This window comes from Carassius auratus, unplaced genomic scaffold (genome assembly GCF_003368295.1).
Source record: "Carassius auratus strain Wakin unplaced genomic scaffold, ASM336829v1 scaf_tig00215691, whole genome shotgun sequence".
Taxonomy (NCBI): domain Eukaryota; kingdom Metazoa; phylum Chordata; class Actinopteri; order Cypriniformes; family Cyprinidae; genus Carassius; species Carassius auratus.
The window spans coordinates 23,520-29,682 of record NW_020528198.1 but is presented as its reverse complement, the minus strand read 5'-3'; the positions used below and the strand labels follow the sequence as shown (position 1 = coordinate 29,682).

At 47.5% G+C, this 6,163-nt stretch overlaps 11 non-coding genes across 11 annotated transcripts; 6 read left to right on the top strand and 5 right to left on the bottom strand.

The window, feature by feature from the left end:
- Positions 1 to 340: 340 nt before the first annotated feature.
- Positions 341 to 481, top strand: LOC113095337 (U4 spliceosomal RNA). Its single transcript, XR_003288326.1, has one exon. It is a non-coding gene; the product is annotated as a U4 spliceosomal RNA (small nuclear RNA).
- Positions 482 to 650: 169 nt separating this feature from the next.
- trnas-gcu (transfer RNA serine (anticodon GCU)) lies at positions 651 to 732 on the bottom strand. Its single transcript has one exon. It is a non-coding gene; the product is annotated as a tRNA-Ser (tRNA).
- Positions 733 to 1,468: 736 nt separating this feature from the next.
- On the top strand, positions 1,469 to 1,609 carry LOC113095336 (U4 spliceosomal RNA). Its single transcript, XR_003288325.1, has one exon. It is a non-coding gene; the product is annotated as a U4 spliceosomal RNA (small nuclear RNA).
- A 169-nt stretch (positions 1,610 to 1,778) lies between these two features.
- On the bottom strand, positions 1,779 to 1,860 carry trnas-gcu (transfer RNA serine (anticodon GCU)). The gene has a single exon. It is a non-coding gene; the product is annotated as a tRNA-Ser (tRNA).
- Positions 1,861 to 2,597: 737 nt separating this feature from the next.
- Positions 2,598 to 2,738, top strand: LOC113095334 (U4 spliceosomal RNA). The gene has a single exon (XR_003288324.1). It is a non-coding gene; the product is annotated as a U4 spliceosomal RNA (small nuclear RNA).
- A 169-nt stretch (positions 2,739 to 2,907) lies between these two features.
- On the bottom strand, positions 2,908 to 2,989 carry trnas-gcu (transfer RNA serine (anticodon GCU)). The gene has a single exon. It is a non-coding gene; the product is annotated as a tRNA-Ser (tRNA).
- A 737-nt stretch (positions 2,990 to 3,726) lies between these two features.
- On the top strand, positions 3,727 to 3,867 carry LOC113095333 (U4 spliceosomal RNA). Its single transcript, XR_003288323.1, has one exon. It is a non-coding gene; the product is annotated as a U4 spliceosomal RNA (small nuclear RNA).
- A 169-nt stretch (positions 3,868 to 4,036) lies between these two features.
- Positions 4,037 to 4,118, bottom strand: trnas-gcu (transfer RNA serine (anticodon GCU)). The gene has a single exon. It is a non-coding gene; the product is annotated as a tRNA-Ser (tRNA).
- A 737-nt stretch (positions 4,119 to 4,855) lies between these two features.
- On the top strand, positions 4,856 to 4,996 carry LOC113095332 (U4 spliceosomal RNA). The gene has a single exon (XR_003288322.1). It is a non-coding gene; the product is annotated as a U4 spliceosomal RNA (small nuclear RNA).
- Positions 4,997 to 5,165: 169 nt separating this feature from the next.
- trnas-gcu (transfer RNA serine (anticodon GCU)) lies at positions 5,166 to 5,247 on the bottom strand. Its single transcript has one exon. It is a non-coding gene; the product is annotated as a tRNA-Ser (tRNA).
- A 737-nt stretch (positions 5,248 to 5,984) lies between these two features.
- LOC113095331 (U4 spliceosomal RNA) lies at positions 5,985 to 6,125 on the top strand. Its single transcript, XR_003288321.1, has one exon. It is a non-coding gene; the product is annotated as a U4 spliceosomal RNA (small nuclear RNA).
- Positions 6,126 to 6,163: the final 38 nt, after the last annotated feature.

Here is a 6,163-nt window from a genome sequence, read left to right as displayed (position 1 = left end):
ATTACCACCCTGTCGTTCCACGTCCACATGGGTCCAGTTGAAAGGTCGCGACCTTTGACACCATTCTTTCGAACTTGCACTCCCTGGTCAGTATCCTACCCAAGAATTGTAGCGCTATGAGACTCCACCCCTTTTGCCAAGATACCAATAAGTCTCTTCCCCCAGGGCTTCGAGAAAGCAACTCACAAACCTCTTTAAGTAAAGGGAGAGCAGCAAATAAGGCTTCTCGTACATACTGCCTACTGGATTCGTAGACACACCACGCAGTTTGGAGCCAATTACCACCCTGTCGTTCCACGTCCACATGGGTCCAGTTGAAAGGTCGCGACCTTTGACATCCATTCTTTCGCAGAGGCAATATTGTAGCCTATGAGGCTCATCCGAGGCGCGATCATTGCTGGTTGAAAACTTTACCCAATACCCCGCCAGGATGACTTGAAATACAGTCAGCCTTGGCAATTTTTGCCAGCTTCTTTTGAAGCTTATTGTGTTGTTGAAGAACAGGTCTCGTCCTTTTAAATAGTACTTCCTTTATTTAACACAGCTGATTCAGATCATCGACCCTTTTGGATCGCACTGCATGAGGTGAACGTGGAACAAAAGGAAAGTGCACCAAATGTGCAGAGCAGATGAACGAGCAGAGCAAGGAACGACGAGGATGGGATTCGAACCCACGCGTGCAGAGCACAATGGATTAGCAGTCCATCGCCTTAACCACTCGGCCACCTCGTCACTTGTGCGAGTGCCTGACTGCTCTCTGGGCTCGGGTGGTTTTCATGAAGGACCTCTTAGCACTGTGATGTCGAAGCTCACCCTGGAAACCAAAGTATAGTTAATTTTTGTACATGTACGCTGAGATATGCCTACAGTTGAACACGTAGAATTTCAAAGCATATTCCATTTGTTTGAGCTTTCGAATGCAGAAGGTTAAACACTTGCGCTCTACAAAGTTTGAACTTTGTCCAGCACCTGCTGCATTTTTCATCATTTATGACTGATGTTCTTTGTACTCTTAAAAGCTGAGCTTGCTCCTATCTAATGACCCTCAGACAAGCGCTTGTCATTGTGGCCCTCTGTCGTTCTGGTCTCCGTTGCCGTTTTGAGAGAACACCTGAGTCTAGCAAAGGGTAGCACATTTGACACAGGACCTCCCTCAGAACTTGCACTCCCTGCACTCGTCAGTATCCTACACAACCCCCCAGGGGCCTCGTCAAACAGAATCTATACTGACCCAAACCGCGAGCTTTACGACTCCACCCCTTTTGCCAAGATACCAATAAGTCTCTTCCCCCAGGGCTTCGAGAAAGCAACTCACAAACCTCTTTAAGTAAAGGGAGAGCAGCAAATAAGGCTTCTCGTACATACTGCCTACTGGATTCGTAGACACACCACGCAGTTTGGAGCCAATTACCACCCTGTCGTTCCACGTCCACATGGGTCCAGTTGAAAGGTCGCGACCTTTGACACCATTCTTTCGCAGAGGCAATATTGTAGCCTATGAGGCTCATCCGAGGCGCGATCATTGCTGGTTGAAAACTTTACCCAATACCCCGCCAGGATGACTTGAAATACAGTCAGCCTTGGCAATTTTTGCCAGCTTCTTTTGAAGCTTATTGTGTTGTTGAAGAACAGGTCTCGTCCTTTTAAATAGTACTTCCTTTATTTAACACAGCTGATTCAGATCATCGACCCTTTTGGATCGCACTGCATGAGGTGAACGTGGAACAAAAGGAAAGTGCACCAAATGTGCAGAGCAGATGAACGAGCAGAGCAAGGAACGACGAGGATGGGATTCGAACCCACGCGTGCAGAGCACAATGGATTAGCAGTCCATCGCCTTAACCACTCGGCCACCTCGTCACTTGTGCGAGTGCCTGACTGCTCTCTGGGCTCGGGTGGTTTTCATGAAGGACCTCTTAGCACTGTGATGTCGAAGCTCACCCTGGAAACCAAAGTATAGTTAATTTTTGTACATGTACGCTGAGATATGCCTACAGTTGAACACGTAGAATTTCAAAGCATATTCCATTTGTTTGAGCTTTCGAATGCAGAAGGTTAAACACTTGCGCTCTAGAAAGTTTGAACTTTGTCCAGCACCTGCTGCATTTTTCATCATTTATGACTGATGTTCTTTGTACTCTTAAAAGCTGAGCTTGCTCCTATCTCATGACCCTCAGACAAGTGCTTGTCATTGTGGCCCTCTGTCGTTCTGGTCTCCGTTGCCGTTTTGAGAGAACACCTGAGTCTAGCAAAGGGTAGCACATTTGACACAGGACCTCCCTCAGAACTTGCACTCCCTGCACTCGTCAGTATCCTACCCAACCCCCCAGGGGCCTCGTCAAACAGAATCTATACTGACCCAAACCGCGAGCTTTACCACTCCACCCCTTTTTGCCAAGATACCAATAAGTCTCTTCCCCCAGGGCTTCGAGAAAGCAACTCACAAACCTCTTTAAGTAAAGGGAGAGCAGCAAATAAGGCTTCTCGTACATACTGCCTACTGGATTCGTAGACACACCACGCAGTTTGGAGCCAATTACCACCCTGTCGTTCCACGTCCACATGGGTCCAGTTGAAAGGTCGCGACCTTTGACACCATTCTTTCGCAGAGGCAATATTGTAGCCTATGAGGCTCATCCGAGGCGCGATCATTGCTGGTTGAAAACTTTACCCAATACCCCGCCAGGATGACTTGAAATACAGTCAGCCTTGGCAATTTTTGCCAGCTTCTTTTGAAGCTTATTGTGTTGTTGAAGAACAGGTCTCGTCCCTTTAAATAGTACTTCCTTTATTTAACACAGCTGATTCAGATCATCGACCCTTTTGGATCGCACTGCATGAGGTGAACGTGGAACAAAAGGAAAGTGCACCAAATGTGCAGAGCAGATGAACGAGCAGAGCAAGGAACGACGAGGATGGGATTCGAACCCACGCGTGCAGAGCACAATGGATTAGCAGTCCATCGCCTTAACCACTCGGCCACCTCGTCACTTGTGCGAGTGCCTGACTGCTCTCTGGGCTCGGGTGGTTTTCATGAAGGACCTCTTAGCACTGTGATGTCGAAGCTCACCCTGGAAACCAAAGTATAGTTAATTTTTGTACATGTACGCTGAGATATGCCTACAGTTGAACACGTAGAATTTCAAAGCATATTCCATTTGTTTGAGCTTTCGAATGCAGAAGGTTAAACACGTGCGCTCTAGAAAGTTTGAACTTTGTCCAGCACCTGCTGCATTTTTCATCATTTATGACTGATGTTCTTTGTACTCTTAAAAGCTGAGCTTGCTCCTATCTAATGACCCTCAGACAAGCGCTTGTCATTGTGGCCCTCTGTCGTTCTGGTCTCCGTTGCCGTTTTGAGAGAACACCTGAGTCTAGCAAAGGGTAGCACATTTGACACAGGACCTCCCTCAGAACTTGCACTCCCTGCACTCGTCAGTATCCTACCCAACCCCCCAGGGGCCTCGTCAAACAGAATCTATACTGACCCAAACCGCGAGCTTTACCACTCCACCCCTTTTTGCCAAGATACCAATAAGTCTCTTCCCCCAGGGCTTCGAGAAAGCAACTCACAAACCTCTTTAAGTAAAGGGAGAGCAGCAAATAAGGCTTCTCGTACATACTGCCTACTGGATTCGTAGACACACCACGCAGTTTGGAGCCAATTACCACCCTGTCGTTCCACGTCCACATGGGTCCAGTTGAAAGGTCGCGACCTTTGACACCATTCTTTCGCAGAGGCAATATTGTAGCCTATGAGGCTCATCCGAGGCGCGATCATTGCTGGTTGAAAACTTTACCCAATACCCCGCCAGGATGACTTGAAATACAGTCAGCCTTGGCAATTTTTGCCAGCTTCTTTTGAAGCTTATTGTGTTGTTGAAGAACAGGTCTCGTCCTTTTAAATAGTACTTCCTTTATTTAACACAGCTGATTCAGATCATCGACCCTTTTGGATCGCACTGCATGAGGTGAACGTGGAACAAAAGGAAAGTGCACCAAATGTGCAGAGCAGATGAACGAGCAGAGCAAGGAACGACGAGGATGGGATTCGAACCCACGCGTGCAGAGCACAATGGATTAGCAGTCCATCGCCTTAACCACTCGGCCACCTCGTCACTTGTGCGAGTGCCTGACTGCTCTCTGGGCTCGGGTGGTTTTCATGAAGGACCTCTTAGCACTGTGATGTCGAAGCTCACCCTGGAAACCAAAGTATAGTTAATTTTTGTACATGTACGCTGAGATATGCCTACAGTTGAACACGTAGAATTTCAAAGCATATTCCATTTGTTTGAGCTTTCGAATGCAGAAGGTTAAACACTTGCGCTCTAGAAAGTTTGAACTTTGTCCAGCACCTGCTGCATTTTTCATCATTTATGACTGATGTTCTTTGTACTCTTAAAAGCTGAGCTTGCTCCTATCTAATGACCCTCAGACAAGTGCTTGTCATTGTGGCCCTCTGTCGTTCTGGTCTCCGTTGCCGTTTTGAGAGAACACCTGAGTCTAGCAAAGGGTAGCACATTTGACACAGGACCTCCCTCAGAACTTGCACTCCCTGCACTCGTCAGTATCCTACCCAACCCCCCAGGGGCCTCGTCAAACAGAATCTATACTGACCCAAACCGCGAGCTTTACCACTCCACCCCTTTTTGCCAAGATACCAATAAGTCTCTTCCCCCAGGGCTTCGAGAAAGCAACTCACAAACCTCTTTAAGTAAAGGGAGAGCAGCAAATAAGGCTTCTCGTACATACTGCCTACTGGATTCGTAGACACACCACGCAGTTTGGAGCCAATTACCACCCTGTCGTTCCACGTCCACATGGGTCCAGTTGAAAGGTCGCGACCTTTGACACCATTCTTTCGCAGAGGCAATATTGTAGCCTATGAGGCTCATCCGAGGCGCGATCATTGCTGGTTGAAAACTTTACCCAATACCCCGCCAGGATGACTTGAAATACAGTCAGCCTTGGCAATTTTTGCCAGCTTCTTTTGAAGCTTATTGTGTTGTTGAAGAACAGGTCTCGTCCTTTTAAATAGTACTTCCTTTATTTAACACAGCTGATTCAGATCATCGACCCTTTTGGATCGCACTGCATGAGGTGAACGTGGAACAAAAGGAAAGTGCACCAAATGTGCAGAGCAGATGAACGAGCAGAGCAAGGAACGACGAGGATGGGATTCGAACCCACGCGTGCAGAGCACAATGGATTAGCAGTCCATCGCCTTAACCACTCGGCCACCTCGTCACTTGTGCGAGTGCCTGACTGCTCTCTGGGCTCGGGTGGTTTTCATGAAGGACCTCTTAGCACTGTGATGTCGAAGCTCACCCTGGAAACCAAAGTATAGTTAATTTTTGTACATGTACGCTGAGATATGCCTACAGTTGAACACGTAGAATTTCAAAGCATATTCCATTTGTTTGAGCTTTCGAATGCAGAAGGTTAAACACTTGCGCTCTAGAAAGTTTGAACTTTGTCCAGCACCTGCTGCATTTTTCATCATTTATGACTGATGTTCTTTGTACTCTTAAAAGCTGAGCTTGCTCCTATCTCATGACCCTCAGACAAGTGCTTGTCATTGTGGCCCTCTGTCGTTCTGGTCTCCGTTGCCGTTTTGAGAGAACACCTGAGTCTAGCAAAGGGTAGCACATTTGACACAGGACCTCCCTCAGAACTTGCACTCCCTGCACTCGTCAGTATCCTACCCAACCCCCCAGGGGCCTCGTCAAACAGAATCTATACTGACCCAAACCGCGAGCTTTACGACTCCACCCCTTTTTGCCAAGATACCAATAAGTCTCTTCCCCCAGGGGTTCGAGAAAGCAACTCACAAACCTCTTTAAGTAAAGGGAGAGCAGCAAATAAGGCTTCTCGTACATACTGCCTACTGGATTCGTAGACACACCACGCAGTTTGGAGCCAATTACCACCCTGTCGTTCCACGTCCACATGGGTCCAGTTGAAAGGTCGCGACCTTTGACACCATTCTTTCGCAGAGGCAATATTGTAGCCTATGAGGCTCATCCGAGGCGCGATCATTGCTGGTTGAAAACTTTACCCAATACCCCGCCAGGATGACTTGAAATACAGTCAGCCTTGGCAATTTTTGCCAGCTTCTTTTGAAGCTTATTGTGTTGTTGAAGAACAGGTCTCGTCCCTTTAA